This window comes from Rhinatrema bivittatum, chromosome 3 (assembly GCF_901001135.1).
Source record: "Rhinatrema bivittatum chromosome 3, aRhiBiv1.1, whole genome shotgun sequence".
NCBI lineage: Eukaryota > Metazoa > Chordata > Amphibia > Gymnophiona > Rhinatrematidae > Rhinatrema > Rhinatrema bivittatum.
Window position 1 is genome coordinate 194,108,566 of NC_042617.1, and position 22,552 is coordinate 194,131,117.

General features: G+C 44.3%; 1 long non-coding RNA gene across 2 annotated transcripts in view; it reads left to right on the forward strand.

Moving 5' to 3' along the window:
- The window catches only part of LOC115087191, a 130,941-nt gene that overhangs the window by 100,051 nt on the left and 8,338 nt on the right, over positions 1 to 22,552 (forward strand). The window contains exon 4 of one of the 2 annotated variants that reach the window (XR_003855454.1): positions 5,936 to 6,246. The exons of the other annotated variant lie outside the window; for it this stretch is intronic. This is a non-coding gene — a long non-coding RNA (uncharacterized LOC115087191). Of the gene's footprint in view, positions 1 to 5,935; positions 6,247 to 22,552 lie in introns of those variants that run through there. 2 annotated transcript variants of the gene reach the window in all.

Genomic DNA, 22,552 nt, shown 5'->3' on the forward strand with positions numbered 1-22,552 from the left:
AGCAGGCAGAAACGCCCACAAGTGGTCTTGCATCGGAGAACAAAGGGGCATGGTGTGCGTGGGGCATGGGCATTCCAGGGTGGGGCCAACAGATGAGTGCACAAGTACCTACACGCCTTGGTGTGCACCCAGGTCCAGTGCCACATTACTGTACTTCTGCTATGGAGGAGGTGTAAATTTTAAAAAAGTTTCAGGCATCTCTGAGGGGTTTGTAGGGTCTGCAGGTTATAGAACCAAGAGGGATGGGAGGACCTGTCTGTCGATTGGGCAAACTAGTGAAACTGGTCCTTGGCTGGCTGCGCCTGTTTTAAAATAAGTGCAGCTGTGTGTCCATAAGCAGACATGCTACTGGACGCACACAAATTTAAAATTAGGTGCCCAGAGCTGTGTGCCTAGGCTATTTTATAACATGTGTGCGTATATTATAAAATTACTGTGTCTCTGGATGCGCACTAATGCATGCACGTGTATATGTGTGTCCATGCATCCGTTTCAAAGTTAACGCGCCTATTATTTTCCATTAAAAAGCTACCCACACACAAAAAGCAGATGCAAGTGTCCACGCATATTTTGTTAATGTGAGAAGTTTCCAACCCAAAGTATGCATGCACTTTCTCCTTTAATATTGATGCAAAGCCTATGGAGTGCTGCACAATTTAAACAGCTAATAAATGAACCGCAGGAGCCACAGCAAGAAGCGCAGAGGAGCCAGTCCTGTGTTAAGAGGAGCGGCCAGATTAGAAGCTAGGAGTCAGGACATGGATGGCGAGGGGGAGAGGGGTGCTGGGAGGCAGAGGTGGGAATGGAGAGCAGGGATTAGAGGCACTACAAACAAAAGTCAAAGCACAGACCACATGTGCCAGTGTTAAGTGATGCCCTGGGGTGGGAGAGAGATATTTAAAAAGACAACACTTAGTGGCCAGATTTAGAGTCCTGTTGCTTGACTCCCAGCCTTAAGACCACTGCTGCAAAGAACAGGAGCAAGAACAACAGTGGGATGGGAGGGCGAATGGTGTCTTATTAAAATGAGTAAAATTTTCAGGTAGATGCAAATGAAGGCTCATTGTGCCAGATTCTAAGCACTGGTTCCAAATGAACTAGAAGAAAGGAGGAAATACTAGTGAAAAAAGAAATATCTGGAGATACGTGCACAAGTCAGGTTGGCATGTGCCAACCAAATTTTAAAAGCCATCCAGATACGCGTGTATCTCAAAAGTTTTCAAAAATGAGTGGAACATAAGAACATAAGAAAATGCCATACTGGGTCAGACCAGGGGTCCATCAAGCCCACCCAGCATCCTGTTTCCAACAGTGGCCAATCCAGGCCATAAGAACCTGGCAAGTACCCAAAAGCTAAGTCTATTCCATGTAACCATTGCTAATGGCAGTGGCTATTCTCTAAGTGAACTTAATAGCAGGTAATGGACTTCTCCTCCAAGAACTTATCCAATCCTTTTTTAAACACAGCTATACTAACTGCACGAACCACATCCTCTGGCAACAAATTCCAGAGTTTAATTGTGCGTTGAGTAAAAAAGAACTTTCCCCAATTAGTTTTAAATGTGCCACATGCTAACTTCATGGAGTGCCCCTTAGTCTTTCTACTATCCGAAAGAGTAAATAACCGATTCACATCTACCCGTTCTAGGACCTCTCATGATTTTAAACATCTCTATCATATCCCCCCCTCAGTCGTCTCTTCTCCAAGCTGAAAAGTCCTAACCTCTTCAGTCTTTCCTCATAGGGGAGCTGTTCCATTCCCCTTATCATTTTGGTAGCCCTTCTCTGTACCTTCTCCATCGCGATTTGGGGTGTAGCCAAGGAATATGCACGTAAATACTTATGCTCCTTGGCATGCACCCAGGTCCAATAGCGCATAAGTTTACTTCTGCTAGGGACGAGGTGTAAGTTAAAAAAAATAAAAAGAGAGAACCATTTCTCAGAGGTTTAAAGTGTCTGGGGTAACTGGGAGGAGTGCAGACTATCAGAAACCAGGGGGGGGGTTTGGAGGACCTGGCTGTTAACTTGGCAAACTGGTGGATGAACCGGTGAAACTGGCAATGGCAGGGACATGCTCCCCTTTTATAATTCCCTGACTTGCGAGGTAGAAATGGGATTTACAAGCATAGGCATTAGAGATGTGCAGTGGCTTTTTTTTTTTTCATTTCGGGTTTTGGGCCCCCGCGGAAAACTTCGTTTTTCCCACGGTTTTGTGGGGTTTTTTTCGTGGGCCCCCGATTTTCAAGTTAGTGCGCAGTAATGGGAGTTAGCGCGCACTAAAAAGTAGATCTTAAAAGCCCTGCGCACGTAAATCCTCCTGGATTTACGCGTGTAGGGCACTCACACCTATTTTGCATTGGCCGCCGGCGCGCGCAAAGCCCCGGAACGTGCGCAAGTCCTGGGGCTTTGTAAAAGGGGCGGGAGGGGGCGTGTCCGGGGCGTGGCAACAGTTCGGGGACGGGCCGGGAGGGCGGTCCCGAGTCCCCCGGCACTGCAGCCTGTGCCGGGGGATGCCGAGGCGGCACGCACAAGTTACGCCTGCCTCAAGCAGGCGTAACTTGTACAGCAAAGGTAGGGGGGGATTTAGGTAGGGCTGGGGGGTGGGTTAGATAGGGGAAGGGAGGGGAAGGTGGGGGGACGCGGAAGGAAAGTTCCCTCCGAGGCCGCTCCGATTTCGGAGTGGTTTCGGAGGGAACGGAGGCAGGCTGCGCAGCTCGGCGCGCGCAGGTTGCCGATTTTGCGCAGCCTTGCGCCGGTTGAGCGAACAAAAGAACGCGCAGGTGTACTTATTTAAGATCTACCTCAGCGTCCCGTTAGTGCGCACTAACCCGAAATACGAATTTTTCTGAAATTTCGGAAAAATTATTTTCAGTTTTTGTTGCCCCCGAACCATGCCAAATTAGTCAATTTTGTTGAAATTGTCTAATTCTGGAAAACCGAATGCACATCTCTAATAGGCATGCGCCCATTTAAAATTGGATGCACATATGCATGCATTCAGGCTATTTTATAACATATGCACAAATTTTAAAATGGCCACGTGTGCTGGTTTGAGTTATTGTCATATAGGTGAATTTTAAAAGCCCGGTGCTCCAAAACCAGGAGATATCAAGTATGTCCGGCTGGTGCGTTCCAAGCAGTTGTAAAAGCCACCCGTGTATGCATGTATCTCCCAGTACGCGTACAAGTGAGAAAGCTTAAAAAACGAGCGGGGTGTGGGCATTGTCTGGGCATTCCGGAACTTTAACATGAAATGTGCAGACAAATATTTACAGGCACAAGCATATGCCAGGGTCCCCTACTTCGTAACTTTACTTCTGTTTTGGATGGTGTGTAAGTCCTAAAACAAAAAAATATAGGCCTGTCAGCAGGGTTTAAGGGTTGGGGGAAAAGGAAGGCTATTTAAATAGGAAGATTTTATTCCTTCTCTGGGCGAACTGGAAATGAAGTGGTTTAACTGGTAATTATGCCGGTGCTCGTTTCTATTAAAGACCCCCCCCCCCCCCATAAGAACAGAAGAAGTTGCCATGCTGGGTCAGACCAAGGGTCCATCAAGCCCAGCATCCTGTTTCCAACAGAGGCCAAAACCAGGCCACAAGAACCTGGCAATTACCCAAACACTAAGAATATCCCATGCTACTGAAGCAATTAATAGCAGTGGCAATTCCCTAAGTATAATTGATTGATAGCCATTAATGGACTTCTCCTCCAAGAACTTATCCAAACCTTTTTTGAACCCAGCTACACTAACTGCACTAACCACCTCCTCTGGCAACAAATTCCAGAGCTTTGTTGTGCGTTGAGTGAAAAAGAATTTTCTCCGATTAGTCTTAAATGTGTTACTTCATGGAATGCCCCCTTCTATTATTCGAAAGTGTAAATAACCGAGTCACATCTACTCGTTCAAGACCTCTCATGATCTTAAAGACCTCTATCATACCCCCCCTCAGCCGTCTCTTCTCCAAGCTGAACAGCCCTAACCTCTTCAGCCTTTCCTCATAGGGGAGCTTCTCTGTACCTTCTCCATCGCAACTATATCTTTTTTGAGATGCGGCGACCAGAATTGTACACAGTATCCAAGGTGCGGTCTCACCATGGAGCGATACAGAGGCATTATGACATTTTCCGTTCTATTAACCATTCCCTTCCTAATAACTCCTAACATTCTATTTGCTTTTTTGACTGCTGCAGCACACTGAGCCGACTATTTTAAAGTATTATCCACTATGATGCCTAGATCTTTTTCCTGGGTGGTAACTCCTAATATGGAACCTAACATCATATAACTACAGCGAGGGTTATTTTTCCCTATATGCAACACCTTGCAGTTGTCCACATTAAATTTCATCTGCCATTTGGATGCCCAATCTTCCAGTCTTGCAAGGTCCTCCTGTAATGTATCACAATCAGCTTGTGATTTAACTACTCTGAATAATTTTGTATCATCCGCAAATTTGATAACCTCACTCGTCGTATTCCTTTCCAGATCATTTATATATATTTTGAAAAGCACTTGTCCAAGTACAGATCCCTGAGGCACTCCACTGTTTACCCTTTTCCACAGAGAAAATTGACCATTTAATCCTACTCTCTGTTTCCTGTCTTTTAACCAGTTTGTAATCCACGAAAGGACATCGCCTCCTATCCCATGACTTTTTAGTTTTCGTAGAAGCCTCTCATGAGGGACTTTGTCAAACGCCTTCTGAAAATCCAAATACACTACATCTACCGGTTCACCTTTATCCACCTGGCAAGTACCCAAAAACTAAGTATATCCCACACTACTGATGCTAGTAATAGCATTTTCCATTTACATGGTAGAGGCAGCATTTGCACGCACATGTGCACGTACATATAAAATTGTACGCACATGTACGCGCGTCCAGCCAATTGTATTACTCGGGTGCATATATGCATATATGTTATAAATGGTTGCATCTCTGGATGTAAGCCAGCGTACATGTGCACCCGCATGCCAGTATTAAAGTTACTGTCCCTATATACATGTTAAGTTTCTTGTAATAGCTGCCACTTTATGCTATTTACCGCTTATTCATACCTAATATTTATAGCATTTTTGCTGGCATTCTATTATCATATTGCCCTAACCGGTCCTTATTTTATGCTCTGACCTAAACACTTGTATATTTGCAGGCTACTCACATATCTCTTGATTGGAATGCAAAGCATAACATAAAGGATTTAAATCATGATAGCTTTTTTTATATTTGTTATAATAAAAAAAAGGGATAAAGAGCATTTCTATATTGCTGGTTAGAACATTATTTTTCTTACCTTTGGCATGTCAATGTGCAAAGCTTTAAAAAAAAAACAAACCACAGGCGTAATAATAATTGCTTGCATTTTACACTCCCTTCTCTCTGATGTGATATTTCTGACTTGAGCTTCTTTAGAAATATGTGTCCAGAGACTCCAGTGACTGGCAGTTCAAGTGAAATCACAATGAAGTTTCTCACATGCATTTTCATTACCCTTGGGATAAAAATATTATGACCAGTTTGAGATCTCAGGCAGATTGATAGGTTGTGCTAAAACGAAATGGCTTCCTCCTCCTCTACTGCCCCTTTTCTCCTATTTGTAAATATACTAAAAAAAAAAAAAAAAAGGTGTCCTCCAAAGTGAGACTAGGGCAGTGTTTTCAGAGACAAATTTTAAAACATGTTCTGTTGACTAAATAATGTTTACAGTCACATAAATCTCTAACTGCTGTAAGTAACTGCAAAAAGTAGAACTATGCATGTTTTGATTTTTAAAATGTTTACATAAAAATACCTCTAGGACTACTTACCATTTTCTCAGTGCTACTAGGCATAAGTACTGGCCTTTATTGCCTTCCTGGTCTTGTATACTGTAGCTGATGGACACTTGGTTTTAAAGTTGGTCATCCAATTTGGTTTTTTTTTCCAAAACGAAGGTATAAAATATCAAGTGAAGTCAGCTGCAAAGAAGACTGCAGGGCAGAGCTATAGCGTGGATATGGCCTCAGCCATAGGCGCCGCTGCCTGAAAGGCACAATACTGCTGCCAGAGATGTCGCTTTGAGGAGGAGCAACACCACGGCCCTGCCAAAATTGCAAGTGGGGCCTGGAGAGGAGCAGCAATGCTGTGGCCCTGCCAGAATCACTGGTGGGGCTGAGGAGGAAGAGGATTGGCACAATCTGCTCTGCAGGAAGGCGCTCTAAGCCAGAGCTGGGTCTAACTGAAGACCCCAAGAAATAGTCCTGTTGGCTGCGAGGGATGAAGGAGACTGCTGTCGCTGCTATTTCAAGGGGGGGGGGGGGGAGAAGTTAGAATGTGTGTGTGTGTGAGAGAGAGAAGGGGAGCCTGTGTGTGTGTGAAAAAGACAGTATGTGTGTATGTCTGAGAGTGTGGGAGAATGAGAGAGAGTATGTGTATGCATGTGTGAGAGAATGAGAGAGCATTTTTATACATATGTGTGTGTGAGAGAGTTTGAGAGAGATTGCGGAGGAACATGTGTGTGTATGTGTGTGTGTGTGTGTGTGTGAAAGAGAGCGCATTTGTGTGGGTGAGAGAGCAGAAAATTTGTGTGCAACAAACTTCCTTCCTCTCTTCCTGCTAAATCATGACAATCTCAGGGCATCTGGAAATCAAAAGTTCCCAGGTATGGAAAGCAGGGGATTTAAAAAAAAAATCCGTATGTTTTTTTTTAATTATTGGATGTTATTTAATGTGTCTGTTTTGAAATATGTTATTGGTGTTTGGAAAATGTTTATATGAGTTTTTTATTGGTTGTTCTATTTGTTAGCTGTTTTGAATTGTACTCTTTATTCATGTGGTATAATGTTTAATTGTGTGTAGGGAGGATGTGACAAGCTGGGATGGGGGAGCAAGTCTGTAAGGTTTGCCTAGGATGCCTAACACCCTTGTAGTGGCCTTGGGCATTGCTGTACAAACATTTGACAAAGTCTCTTTTAACTCCTAGTTTCATGCTTTGTGTTCTGGGTAAGGACACAGCTTTTCACTTGGCCATAGACGCCAAATTGCCTGGCTGCAGGGGAGGGGAAGGGGAGGATGTTCAGGTCACATAAACACATGCAAATGCAAAACACTGGATAAGGAGGCCTGCCCCTCCTAGTCTCAGCTCGTGAACCTCTGTCAGTACTCCTGGCTCTTAGTGCTGGTTCACTAGGATCATGTGACCTAGAAAGCAGCTGTGGACCCCTAAAGAGGGAAAGAGAACAGAGAATAATCTGACAACTGCCTGGCTTATGTAAGACTAATACCTTCATAAAAGTTCTGAAAGGCCATATTTGTCATCACCCAGAGCACTCCTTTACGCATGGCACTGTGGCATCACACCTAAGAGTCTGGACTAGGCAATCTGAGTAAACAGAGAGTTCTTTCCACTTGAGGCCCATGGAGACTGCACTTCCTTCTCCTTCTGTAGTGATAATGCATGCATGTTGTGGGAGAGGCGTCCTCCCTTAAACCTACATCTCTTGTCTTGCTCTCACCCAGAGGGGTAGATTTTCAAAGGGGTACGCGCGTACCCCCCGAAAACCTACCCCAAACCCCCCCCTGCGCACGCCGAGCCTATTTTGCATGGGGGGGGCGTGTCGGGGGTGGGCCGCGAGTGATGCGGCATTTCGGGAGCGGGCCCCGGGGTGTGGTGCCGGCCTGGGGGCATGGCCGAGGCCTCCGGACCAGCCCCCGGGTCGGGTGCCTGGTGCACGAACAAAAGTACGCCCGCGCATATATTTATAAAATCTACCCCAGAGAGTGTAGGGAGGCAAAGTCTGTGTGGGGGACAGGGATTGATGATTAATGATGGAAGTCACCGTAAGATCATAGCGATCCCTTTGTCAACCATAGCTGCACATTCCTATGGAACAATTAAACCTGAGTCGCCTACATGGACATCAGAGTGACCTAGGACATAATGAAACAAGTTAAGGCTCAGCTTTCCTGAATTTACATATAACTCTCCATCAGGGTCACCTTCGGCAGCTGCAGGGGTGTTGAGTGACCATTCTGCAGCTCCAAAACTGACAAAAAACTACCAGAGTTCAAATCAACTGGGGGACCAGACAAATCTGGGAGGCCCAAGGGGAGACGCACAAAAACAAGGTCAAACTTTGCAGCAAGAATTTCTGCATATGGTCCAATCCCAAAGGAGAAAAAAAAAAAGAGAAGAAGGAAAAATGCATTTACAATCTGCAATCAGTTCAATATCCCAACAGCAGCATTCACTTCTGTTTTCCCAGTGATCTCTCTTAACCCAAGGTTGCTAGAAACCTCCAAATCACAGGTATCTTTACTTTCTCTTCACCAGCAAGGATAGAGACTCTCCCTCTCTGAGAGTTCAGGTCCTTCTGGTGGGCACTCAGTGATTCTGGCAGAAACCGTCCTTGGCTCCTCCATCAATGGCTCCTTAATTCACAAGTTCAACCTCACTTCTTGGGGTTGTAAGCTGCAATTCCTCTCTGCTTAGTTGAATTAATTTCTCCATTCTGCACATTAATGGAATCCCCTGTATCTCTTCTGCAAACTCCAGATTACTACTCTCTTTGGTGCTTCATGGAAAGCACTATTTATATCCCAGATAAACCCATCTCTTAAGGGAAAAGGAACACCTACTGCCAGAGATTTGCTGGCACAAAGCTCATTAAACTCATTATGAACTTCCTGTGCAGGAAAGAGTATATCTCTAGAAAAACTATTTTAGTGAACCCAGGCATGGTCACAATTAAGTAACTTATACCTCTTTACAATTATAGCACAGTAGAGCACCTTATATCTGAAGTAAATTTATCTAAAAACTTACATTGTCCAAAATGTGGTTGGTTTCTAATGTTCTTTTATCTGAAACAACTCTCCTTTCTCTGAAATTCTTTTATCAGAAAGCTCTCATTATCTGGAACAAGCCTGGTCCCAATCATTCCAGCTAAAAGATGCAGGTTTCTACTGGCTATAATGTAGTGTAGGTTCATCCAACTTCATCAGTATGCATCTAATACCTATCTGGAATGCTTACGTCCTGGACTACTGCATGGTGCCCTGTTGCTCAGCAGCTAGAGGTAATGTTCAGGTGGGAAAGGAGTCAAGATCACTTGGGTCCCGCCCATCCTTCAGGAACTGGAAGCCCCATAAGTATAAACCAGCATAGAAAAAGGGCACAGTAAATTATTACATATTTGTTTTTATGGTTTCAGGCAGTACACTTCTTTCCTATCTCATTCTCTCTGTAAAGCAGACATCTCTAATATCCCAACCAGTACCACACGCCACATAGTCATTTTGTTCTGACCTTTACCTTGCAGGATTCTGTGTGGACTTTGTGTGAGAGTTATAAATGATAGTTAACTGTACTATTATAAGGTTGGTCTTATAAGATTAATCCTGTTTCTAGTCCCTGGACAGTGACTTTAGCAATGGTGTGTTAAGCAATTGCCTTCTCCAGAGGGTATTGTGGTTCTGGGAGGGTTGATACGCATCTATTGGTTCTGGTATGGCATTATTTTGTCCGGTGTATTTTATTATGTATTTTCTATTATTATGTATGTTGTTTTTTGTGAACTGCCTTGTGCCTTGGTAGATGACGGTATAGAAGTTTAAATAAAGATAGATAAAGATTTGAAAAATTATTCACACCAATTAATATGTTAGTAGTTTTCATGATTTGGAGTATAATTATCAAATAAAGATATGTTTCCCACTTGCTTTGCTGTTCTATAATTATATTTCTACTTTTCTTCAAATCTGCAGATATAGTAAACTTAGGCCTGGATTTATCAAAATGCACTAAATATCGCATGTGATTGAAAAAGGGGTGTCTTTTATGGTAATAGGCAGTTTATCACAATTTGTGCTAATACCTATGTGAAGAGCTAAGTTACTGCAAATTGTGATAACTTTTTTGCACTTTGAGATGTGCCAGAATTGTGGCATTTCCTACATACAACCACTGGGGGAATCAGGTTTACTATCAGAGCCACTGAGGAGGGAGAGAGAGAATGAGAGTGAGCCTAGCCATAATGCCCTCACCCTAGATAGGTATTTATATCTCTATGGCCCCTAACCCCTTACACTAATACCTAAACCTCACCTCGAGTTACTAGATGGGCCTCCCATAGAGATATAAATTCATATCTAGGGTGAGGGCATTATGGCCAGGCATTCTCTCTTTCTTTCTCTCTCTCCTTCAAAACTACTAAAACCAGCATGGGCAAAAAAATCACAACATGCAATAAAGCCTTAACACAAGCTATCGCACAGCTTAACGCTACTGAAAAAGGTGCAGTTAAAGCCGTGTGATAGGGCTTCACAAAACAGTAAACCCAGCCCACTCCTGCCCCTAACTCCTCCTCTTTTTCAGATTTGCATTGCAACATATGTTATGGTGCTATCGCATGCATTAAAGGTGTTTTCGCATGCAAAAACGCCTTATAGCATTTTGATAAATGACCCTATTAGTCATTTGTAGGGTTAAGAGTAGCCATTTTGAGAATGGTGACATTAGGACATCAGCTCGGCATATCAGGAATGGGAGAATGAGGGTCATGGCACCTGTAATGTGATACAGTGGATGATAATGTGATAATGGTGGGATAACTTAAAAAGTAGCATAAGTGGGGGATGAGAGATGCAGGGCTTCCAATCTCTGTTTATGAACCCAGAATGCTGCTGAGAGCACTAAATAACTTTCTGCTGGAAAGCGTTTCAAGTCATGGATTAGGGTGAATCGGAGCCCTTGGATAATACTTCTGACATGGGTTTGTTTAAGTTCTGTCATCCAAGCAGGAACCCAGTGCTTTAATATATTAGAATCATGTTTGAAACAACTTTCTGGAGTGGATTGCCTGACAGCATTTGTGATGCTACTGTGACTGACGGAAAGCTTCCATGGGGTAAGAGGAGAACAAGTAATAAGGCTGCTATTGGCCTATTATGGTGAGATAACTAAAGCACAGGGAGATAGAATGACTATCTCCCTGTGCTTTAAAATTACCTCACTGACAGGAGAGTCTTGAAACCATATCACTGAATTTCTTCTGACTGTTCTTGCCACTAGACCACCATCTTCTCCAAAATAGTCCACTAGTTCAGTCTTTTGTATAATCTTGCAACTATACATAGCACCACACTTTGTTTACCTATTTTTAATTAGTATCAGGCCATTAGTACTAATAATTGATTGTTCCCATTAACAATCTTTAAAATGATAATGTGACATCCCTCAGGAACAGAGGCAGCATAAGGTTTTTGTAATTAAAATCAAATGGAACTAGTGAACTTTGATTTTAATTTCAGGAAAATTGTCAACTTAAATATCACACAGAGAGACAGAAATAGAAAGAAGGGGCTGACCAGGGGACTCGGTGGCACAGAACTGCCATGCGAGGAGGGGCCTGGGTCGGATGCCCAACTCAAGTCTTTGCTTTCCGGGTCAACCACGGCTGAGGATGTTGCAAAATATCTGTTCACAGGCCCTGGGTGAAGGAAGTCATAAGAACATAAGAAATTGCCATGCTGGGTCAGGTTCATCAAGCCCAGCATCCTGTTTCCAACAGAGGCCAAACCAGGCCACAAGAACCTGGCAATTACCCAAACACCAAGAAGATCCCATGCTACTGATGCAATTAATAGCAGTGGCTATTTCCTAAGTAAACGATAAATAGCAGTTAATGGACTTCTCCTCCAAGAACTTATCCAAACCTTTTTTGAACCCAGCTACACTAACTGCACTAACCACATCCTCTGGCAACAAATACCAGAGCTTTATTGTGCGTTAAGTGAAAAAGAATTTTCTCCAATTTGTCTTAAATGTGCTACTTGCTAACTTCATGGAATGCCCCCTAGTCCTTCTATTATTCGAAAGTGTAAATAACAGAGTCACATCTACTCGTTCAAGACCTCTCATGATCTTAAAGACCTCTATCATATACCCCCTCAGCCATCTCTTCTCCAAGCTGAACAACCCTAACCTCTTCAGCCTTTCCTCATAGGGGAGCTGTTCCATCCCCTTTATCAATTTGGTTGCCCTTCTCTATACCTTCTCCATCACAACTATATCTTTTTTGAGATGCGGCGACCAGAATTGTACACAGTATTCAAGGTGCGGTCTCACCATGGAGTGATATAGAGGCATTATGACATTTTCTGTTTTATTAACCATTCCCTTTTTAATAATTCCCAACATTCTGTTTGCTTTTTTGACTGCTGCAGCACATTGAGTTGACGATTTTAAAGTATTATCCACTATGATGTCTAGATCTTTTTCCTGGGTGGTAGCACCTAATATGGAACCTAACATCGTGTAACTAGATGGTGACATCTAGTGGCTGCATTTAGGACCTTTGATTGCAGAGCTCTGAAAGGAGCCCTGGTGCATGGCCTCCCAGCCAAGGACCATCACAGCAATGACTGGACTAAAACAAGTTGGGAGGGGAGATAAGATAGGAAAAATCCCTGGGCAGTTGCGAACCAAGGCTTATGGCGCTAGATCCCAGTCTTGTTTCTTATTGAAGCCAGAACAGCAGGAAAATAAACTGCTGGGTCAAAAGATACAGAAGCATAGACACCACATTTTTTTCTGTAAATGTAATAGTGAAAGGTGGATGTACAGAGGTAACTGACTTGCAAGTACTATAGCCTGCATCCTACTCTCAATGGTGTGGATAAGGACTCTGTTAATCTGTCTTTTATGCCTCAGAATCATTTGTTTGGAAAGTGTTGTGTACATCTTGACATTTTTTTATGTACAATGTTGTTGTTCCCATCCCAAAATATTTGGAGGGCACAGGTTATAAATCTTTTTAAAAAAAAAATCTTTTTTAATTAATTCAAGTAGCACTATAGAAACGATCAGAAGTAACAGTAGTGAAATGACTGGATAGAAATATTAGTGGAGTTGCTAGCACCGCTTTAAATGTCCTCAGTATTGTAGGTTGCCTCTCTCCTCTAGCTCCACTGCCCTCTCCATTTTGATTTGCTAGTTCCCTGCACATTCCCTTCTTTGAATGGGCTGGTGTCTGCCACTCTCTGACCACATCTTTAGTGAATACTATCCAATAATATTTATTCATTACTTTTGCTTTCCTCTACTCCTCATAATACTATCCCAGTGCTTCTTCTTTTACTAATATATTTTTAAAAAAATCAAATAAGGTCATGTTGCCTTATTCTTTTTGTCTTTCTCCTCCTCTGATCCCTTGTACTTTCTGATGTCAATCACCTCTTTAGAAAACCCTAATTGTCTTTTTTTTTTCTCTTGCTTTTATTTATCTTACTAATACCATATATAGGTTTGTTGCCTTTGTAATGATTTATTTTACTTTCACTCCCCCTCCCATTTTCCTTCACTTAGATGCATGCAATACAGTGTGAGAAGATTTACTCCTGGGACAATCCTATCAGCACAAAATGATTCTACACTCCGACTGCTAGCATATTTCTCTGTGGGTTTGCACATCAAGATCAATCAGCGGCTTTTAGTTTAGCTTACAATTAACTGTTATTTTTTTTTATCTTGTTTTTCAATCACAATGTAATTTAAAAGTTTTCAATCTCCTCAAAAGAAAATAAATTTCTAGTATTGGGTGTCTTATGATTCAGCCCATATAGAAGTGATGGTCTTCCTTTTAAGCAGCAGCCCTTAAGGCTTCCAGCCAGGAGGCAAAAAGGACAGTTTTTCCTGGTCTCATGCTGAAGAGACCTATAATGGCCTGGTTTTTAGGGAATTTTCTCCCAGGCATCAAGGAACTTACAGAAATCAGGCCTACTCCGCCTGCCTAATGGCTCCAGAATTTAATGACAGAAATTAGTTTAAGTGCAGTGAATGTGATTTCCCTTTAATGTGGCAGTAACGAATACTGCAGCATTACGCAAACCGTTTTACCAACGAGTCAAGTTTAATTTACATTTTATATATTGCCAAACCAGGCGCAAACCCACCCATAGCGATATACAACAGTGTCAAGTGCTCATAAAAACCTGAAATTTAAAACTTATAATTAAACTTTCAACCCACTAGCAACAATATCTAGGTTTCTTTATTTTCTTTTTTTTTTATCCAGTAGTTTCTTTCTACTCTGGGCTTCCATCTCAGTCAGAACCGGGCTCAGGTTTGGGATCTGGTGGCACGAGCCTTCATGTCTCCTGTTTTAACATCCCCATCCCATCTTACTTAGCTCCAGTCATTGCAGTGATATTCCTCAGCTGGAGAGCAACGGTGTTGGCAGAATGTGTCTCGATTTCCCCTTGCTGGTAAAGACTTGGGATATTCGACTGAGGGTTAAAGTTAGGATACAGAGGAGTGAGAGGGAGCCTGAAAACCCACTTTAAGATTGGAGGGATTTAGATTGTCAAGGAGAGGTGAAGGAATAGGAGTGGCAGGTGGGATCCCCCATGCTAACTGGTCCCTGCAGTCCGCACACCCATTAAAAGAGCCTTTAGCATCGCACTTTTAGCATATGCATGCTCTATATTTTCATTAGCTTAGTTATTAGGCCATTCATGCCAATTTTAGCCTTCTTGCAGAAATACATAATAAAATGATTACAGATAAAGAGGACAGAGGTAGAGACTAAGATGTTGATATTCAGCATCACAGAGCCGGCTAAGTTCAGATTTATCTGGCTAAGTAGTGGCATCTGAATATCTGGCCACATTCAGCAGCTACTTCATAGCTGGATAACTATCCGGCTAAGTGGTGGGTGTAATGGAGAGCAGCTACTTACCTTGCTAACATAGATTGATAGGTGGTGATATTCAGCCTTACCTGGCTAAGTTAGCCCCATAAACTCATCTGGCTAAAATGTATCCAGATATATTCAGTGGTGCAGCCACAACCTAACGTTAGCACATATTCTTAAGTGTCTTATAGCACACGGCAGTAACCAAAGTTAGTGTAAGGAAACAATCCAGCCAATATGCCAGAACTTTTGTTTTCAGCAAGTGTTTGGTATTCTGCAGCAGTCATACGTTGTTTTACTGTAATACTGGCTCTAAATGGAACCAGTTCAGACAGCATTTACCACGCCTTCAAACTTTCCTTGTTAGGGCCAATCAGTAGTAACAGTCTTTGACAGCACTTCTCTGGGGCTTAAGGATAGTGGAATTGTGAACAATTTTCATTAGGTTGAGCAGCTTGCTCAGTGATAGAATGGGGAGCTGAATCTATTTGTGGCCAACGTGCTCGAGACTTTCCCTTTGACATTGTGACTTTTCGTTAGAATTATTGAGGCCTCGAGTCTGTGCTCTGGAAGGAGCAATTATAAAGCAGAGAGCATGTTTATGGGCCAGGGCATATTGTTTTCTCTAAAGTAGTTATAACAAGGGTGCAATGCCAAGAACTAAATGAAGGCTTCAGAGAATGGCTTAAGGACCCTGAAGACCTGTTGAGGATTGTTCAGTGGTAATTTATTACTTGAGCTGTCAAGTCTAAACGATTGGAAGGCAGAAGGTTTTTCTTTACTGTTCTGTTTGCCAGTGTTTAAAAATGAGGATGTTTGCTTGTTTCAGATCACTGAATGATCTGTTGTACACGTTATAGTATTAGTTATGTTGTCACGTTCACTAGATTTTGCCAAGATTAATATATGCATATTTAAAATACCCATTGCACCAATATTTTTTTTATGTGATTCTGAAGATTTTCTTTTTTTCCCTTTCTCCTTTGGTGCTAATTATAAGCAGGAACCCCATTCTCCCACAATGCCGCAGCCGTGGAAAGATCCACAAAATCCAGCCCGTCCTATGGAATTGGACAGTTCCCACAGAATTACTGTGGGGGATCAAGGGATGAGCTGAATTGGGGAGAAAAAAAAGCAAGAGGAACAGTAGCTTTAAATCTCTCCCCCCGCACATTGAGCAGTAGGAGGAGAGTGGCAGCACGTCGGACTATGTCATCGTTTGCTGCTACCCGGGGCCCAACTACTGCTTTGAACCAAGAGGGCTAGCGGTTCAAAGCAGCAGTCAGGCCCAGGTGGCAGAGGAGGAAGTCTCAGCCTGACATGCTGCTGCTGTTCTCCTCCCCCCCTACCGCTCAAACTGCAGGCCAGGGGGAACCCTGGAGGAAAATGGAGCCAGAGGAGGAGGATGCTTTTTGTGGAGGTGGTGATGTAAAGGAAGCTGGTGGATGGTGTGGTTTTTTAGGGGGGGAGGTGGGGTGTGAAAGAGAAGCCAGGGCCAAGGGTTGAGATTTAAAAGAAAAATTGAGAGTTTGTGAAAGCAAGATGACGCACCTGGGGTGGGCCACATGGGCCATGGTTGAGTTGGGGGTATGAAAGTGGAACTGAGGGGCTGGGGTGATGGTGAAAGAGAAGCTAAGGAAAAGGGTTTGTGTGAAAGAGAGGATGGAATGGGCTGAGAAAATGGGGTGGAGGGGGTTAAAGAGTTTGTGTCTGTATGTATGTACATTTGCCCTTGGGATGCGCATGTTGCATATGCGGATTGTGGGAGCCATACTACTCACCCCTGACGCCGGGTCTCTCTCCTCTTCTTCGCGCAGCAGGAGGCCACTGCGATTGCTGCATCCCCATTGCCTCCTTAGGCACACGCGTGCCCAATGGGCCAACCTTTAAAGGACCCATGGCGAGACAGGCCGCAGCACCCAAAGATGATTTCACCGGCCCGGGCCCTATTTAAAGATCTCACCGACAGCCCTTCCTTGCTTCAGCAACAGGTCCAGCTACCCCCTATATAGTGCGTGTTGCCTCAGCCTGTTCCAGTCTTCATCCCTACCTCTTCCAGCCTTTCCTGCCTAACCTGCATCTGCCTTTCCTTGGATGGACCCCTGGTTTTCATCTCTGCCTGGACTCTGGATATGCTTGACTGCTGCCTACCTTGGACTTCCTCTTGGACTCTAGATACTGCTGTTCACTGCCTGCTCCTGACCCCTGCCTGGACTCTTGACATGCCTGACCACCATCTGCCAATGACTCCGGCCTGGCCTTACACCACATCTCCAATCAGACCCTTGCCTAAGTCCTGCTGACCCCGGCACCCAAAGGCTCTACCCGAGGAGGAAAGTGGACTGGTAAAAGTAAAGTTCCTGTCCGGTCTCTTCTTCATTTAGGTCTGCCTGCCACCGGTGAAAACCTGCAGGGCTCCTCCCTGCAGGTAGTCAAACGTCTCAGCCCAAGGGTCCACAGGCACAACAGTGGGGGCTGAGGGATGGCATCTGGGATGAAGAGTAGAAAGTAGGGGTGTGCATTCGTATTGACCGCGTATGTAAAACGCTACTCATATTTTTTTTTTAACTTAAAAAAGTGATGCGACATAAAAGATCGGATTTCCCACATATCCAACATAGCTATGTTGGATATGTGGGAAATCGCGATTGTTGAGCCAAAATAAAAATTTAAACCCCTCACCTTCCTTAATCCCCCCCAAAGACTTACCACAACTCCCTGGTGATCGAGTGAGGAGTGAGGACGCCATTTCTGCAATCCTTGGCGAGAAGCACGTGACGTCGGCGCCACGTCGAGTGACGCCGCGTCACGTGATTCCCGGCGTTGTCGCGCCGGAAGGCTCGTTCGGCCCAAAAGGAACTTTTGGCCAGCTTGGGGGGGCCTCCTGACCGGCAAACTCGCCGGGAATCACGTGACGCCGCGCCACGTCGAGTGACGCCGATGTCACGTGATTCCCCGTGAGTTCGCGCCGGAAGGCTCGTTCGGCCCAAAAGGAACTTTTGGCCAGCTTGGGGGGGTCAGGAGGCCCCCCCAAGCTGGCCAAAAGTTCTTTTTGGGCCGAACGAGCCTTCCGGCGCGACCCCGCCGGGAATCACGTGACGCCGCGTCACTCGACGTGGCGCCGACGTCACGTGCTTCTCGCTAAGGATTGCAGAAATGGCGTCCTCACTTCTCGCTCGATCACCAGGGAGTTGTGGTAAGTCTGGGGGGGGATTAAGGAGGGTGAGGGGGTTTAAATTTTTATTTGCACATATGGACATATACCCAACTCATTTAATTTTTTTTATGTCCATATTGACCGCAAATGGGACCCCCTTTGGACATATGGACATAAACTTTTGCTCTGCACATCCCTAGTAGAAAGGATAGGTAAGACTATGGATAGAGGTAAATGGGGGTAAGAGTGTGTGAGGGGTGGGGTAGAGGAAAAATTAGGGGATTGAAGGGGTTGCGAGGAGAGGAAGTGAGTGGTTAGGGGGGATTGAAGGGGAAGAGTGAGTGAGGAGGCAGGGAGGCAAGAGTAAGCATGCGGATGTGAAGGATTCCAGAGAGAGGGTGGAGGAAGAGTGGAGTGATGTGAAGAGTTTCGGGGAGAGGGAGAATGAGTGAGGGATGCTGTGGGATTGGGGAGTAGCAAGGGGAAGGAATTGGAGAGGAAGTAGGAGAGGGAGTGAGTGAGAAATTGAAGGTGATGCAGGCGGTTAGTGAGTGAGAGGATCAGAGGTGCTGTGGGGTATGAGTGAAGGAATAGGAGGGATGTATTTGGAGAGACAATGAATGATAGGATTGGAGGGGGGGGATGTGTGAGGAAGGGAATTAAAGGGAATGGAGTAAAAGGATCAATGTCTGAGGGAATGATATAAGTGGGTCACTCCTTCTTCTCCTGACCCTAGAGTCTCCTTCCCAGATCCTTTTTTCTCCTCCGTCCCTAGCGCCTCTTTTTGGACAGGAGCAGCAGCTGTCAGCGGGTTTGACAGCCGATGCTCAATTTTGCCAGTGTCGGTTCTCGAGCCCGCTGACAGCCACGGGTTCGGAAACCGGACGCCGGCAAAATTGAGCGTCCGGTTTTCAAGCCGTGGGCCCATTTCAAAAAAAATTTTTTTTTAAATTTTTAACTTTTCTTTAACTTTGGGGGCCTCCAACTTAATATCGCCATGATATTAAGTTGGAGGGTGCACAGAAAAGCAGTTTTTACTGCTTTTCTGTGCACTTCCCCAGCGCCGGCAGAAATTAGCACCTACCTTTGGGTAGGTGCTAATTTCTTAAAGTAAAATGTGCGGCTTGGCTGCACATTTTACTTACTATATCACACGGGAATACCTAATAGGGCCATCAACATGCATTTGCATGTTGCGGGTGCTATTAGGTTCGGGGGGGTTGGACGCGCGTTTGCGACGTGCTATTACCCCTTACTGAATAAAGGGTAAAGCTAGCGCGTCGAAAATGCGTGTCCAACACCCCCTGTATCGACCTGTTTTTCGGATAATAGAAGGACTAGGGGGCACTCCAAGTAGCACATTTAAAACTAATTGGAGAAAATTATTCTCCACTCAATGCACAATTAAGCTCTGGAATTTGTTGCCAGAGGATGTGGTTAGTGCAGTTAGTGTAGCTGGGTTTAGAAAAGGTTTGGATAAGTTCTTGGAGGAGAAGTTCATTATCTGCTATTAATCAAGTTGACTTAGGGAATAGCCACTGCTATTGCTGGCATCAGTAGCATGGGATCTGCTTAGTGTTTGGGTACTTGCCACGTACTTGTAGCCTAGATTGGCCACTATTTGAAACAGGATGCTGGGCTTGATGGACTCTTGGTCTGACCCAAAATGGCAATTACTTATGTTCACAACACTGTTTTGCTTTGGTCCTAATTACTTCTTTCCCATCTTCAAACCAATACTTATAATATAGCCTTTTTGCTAGAGAGCCTTTCCCCCTGCTCTCAGTGTTTCACCATGGTATTCACCCCTGTTAGGTTAACTGGTGATGGGTTTCCTTGTCTGATCTTTGTTTCTGCCAGCTACATTCCTATTTAAGTTCCTGGCTTCACTTCCAGAGCTTAATTCCTCCCAGATTTAACTGACCCAGACACTGTGTGTTTTGTACCTTTAGCAATCAATACTCAGGACTCAGCAATAGATATAAGCTTTATTGATATGCCTTGTTCAGAGCACAGAGTATCGAGAAGATGGCCAGGTTTCTCAAAAGGCTAGAGTAAGCCTGATATTTTTTACCTCCTTTTCTGAATGCCTGTCATAGCTGAGCTTATATACATTTTTTTCTGCTATAGGCTTTGTGCTCTGACCATTTTTAGCCCTTTTGTTATGTGTTATTAGATTTCTCGTAAATTTCCAGTAACTGTTAATTTCCAGTTACTCTACTCCCAACATAGTATCGTGTACATGTCTGTCCTGCTTTGTTCTGCTTTACCACGGCACTTCTGATAACACATAATTTATCATGCTGCTTTTGCATCTTCTTGTTCCTCTTTATGCAAGGCTGCCTTTCTACATCACCAGGTTTTCACAGGTCATACAGCCTGGCCTAGCACTCTAGCTCTATTGCCAGGCAGCCATTACATCTTCTCTCTTGAGTCTTGGTGAATATGTGACATTCCAAGCTTCACTGGCATCAGGAAGAGTGAGAGATGATGAATCAGGGGCTGCATGAGTGGTACGGAAAAGGAGCAGCCAGGGTGACATCTTCAAGACAGTAGATAGCAGAAACAAAACATGAGGGTACTATAATGATGTAAAGAAAAGGAAACAATGCTATCCACCATCCCTAACCTAATACCCAAATTTAATGGTAAATACAGCGGAGCAGAATACCAGAAACCAGGCGTGATCAGCATTTATAGTAAAAAAAAAAAAAACAAAAAACCCAAAAAAAACAAAAAACCCCCATCATATAAAAGAGAAGTAACATCAAAATATAACATAAAAATGATGAAAAATTGAACTAAACCTGCATTTCAAAGCCATGCAAAGTGGCACATATAAATATTTTGCTGGTAACAGTATAGGAATAACTACCTCTGTAACCAATCATTGTTTGTTGAGGTATAGCAATGAATGTCACTTTGTAAACGTTTGTGATCTATATATGGAATGATGGTAAAAAAATGTGCACCCCCTTGAGCGCGCCGACCCCGGATTTTATAAGATACGCGCGGCTACGTTTGCGTGTGTTCTGTACGACAGACATCTTTGTCTCCCCAATACACAGCTTAATTATCACGTTTTTTGTTTAAAGGACATACTGCTCAAACTGGGGCAGATTTTCAAAGGGATACGTGCGTACCCCCTGAAAACCTGCCCCAAGCTCCCCCTGCGCATGCCGAGCCTATGTTGCATAGGCTGCCGACGCGCCAAGTCCCAGGGCTTTCCTGGGGGGGGGGCGTGTAGGGGGCGTGTCGCGGCCAGCGCATCATCGGGGGCATTCTGGGGGCAGGGCTGCGGCCGTGGTTCTGGCCCAGGGGCATTCTGGGGGCGTGGCCGTTGCCTCCGGACCGGAACATGGCGCGCCAGCAGCCGGCCTCGGGCAGGCGTAACTTTTGCAATAAAGGTGGCGGGCACCGGAAAGAAAGTTCCTTCCGAGGCCACTCCGATTTCGAAGCGGCCTTGGAGGGAACGGAGGCAGGCTGCGCGGCTCGGCGCCCACAGGCTGCCGATTTTGCGCAGCCTTGCGCACGCCACCCCCGGATTTTAAAATTTACGCACATATCCATTAAAATCTGGCGTACTCTTGTTTGTGCCGGGTGCATGAACAAAAGTACGCGCTCGTGTACTTTAAAATCTGCCCCACTATGTATATAGGCAACATTAAAGCAGAATCAAACATGCTGACTATAACACATCAACAAAAAAAGTATTACCTGTAACTCACTGGGTGTCCCCACAACAGAAAACACTAAACTAATCTAAACAGTGCAACAGAGAAATAAATTTTATACTTACAACCTCCAGCTCTTATGGACTTGTCTTTATACGGCTTCACATACTGTCATGATTTTCTCTTCGAAGTCCCTGCCGAGGTTGCTCTTTAATTCTCCATCATGCAGAGGATGAACAGCCTCTGCGGCCTTCCAGGCCACACCTAGGAATCATGTCGGGGTTACCAAAATTTGTGATTTGCTCCTTTAGTAACCAATACTCAGGACACAAGGTAAGCAATAGATATAGCTTTATTGATATGCCTTGTTCAGAGCACAGAGTAGTGGGAAGGCAGCCAGGCTTCTCAGAAGGCTAGAGTAAGCCTGATTTTTACCTCCTACCTTGACTGCCTGACACCAGGCAATATATATATATTTTTTAATGCTATAGGCTTTGTGCTCTCTGACCAATTTTAGTTCATCATATGTCATTAGATTTCTTGTAAATTTTCAGTAACCGTTAATTTCCAGTTACCTTACTGCCCCCGCTCCCAATATAGTTCCCTTTCTTAGTATCGTGTAATACCTGTCCTTTCTTTATCTGCTTTAGCACAGCACCAGTGGTAACTCATCATTTATTATGCTGCTTGTTGCCATCCGATTGTTCCTTTTTATGCAAGGCTGCCTTTCTCCATCGCCCACACATAAGTTTCCACAGCTGGACAGAAGATCAAATTCACACAGGTCACACAGCGTGGACTGGCCCTCTATCTCTGTTGCCGGGCAGACTTTACAATAAACTACAGTTTTCTGCAATTTAAACTGGCTGTATAACAAGTGCAAATATCTAAACCTTTTAGTGGTACAAGTACACGTGAGGCTTAGGCTGCCCTCACCACTTGTACAGGCCAATGCAATATTGAATGAGCACCCACTGTCCTAACGTGCAGCCATCCACCTCTCTCGAGTGTGTGATGCAATATGCTAATGAGCTGCTGCGTTAAAAA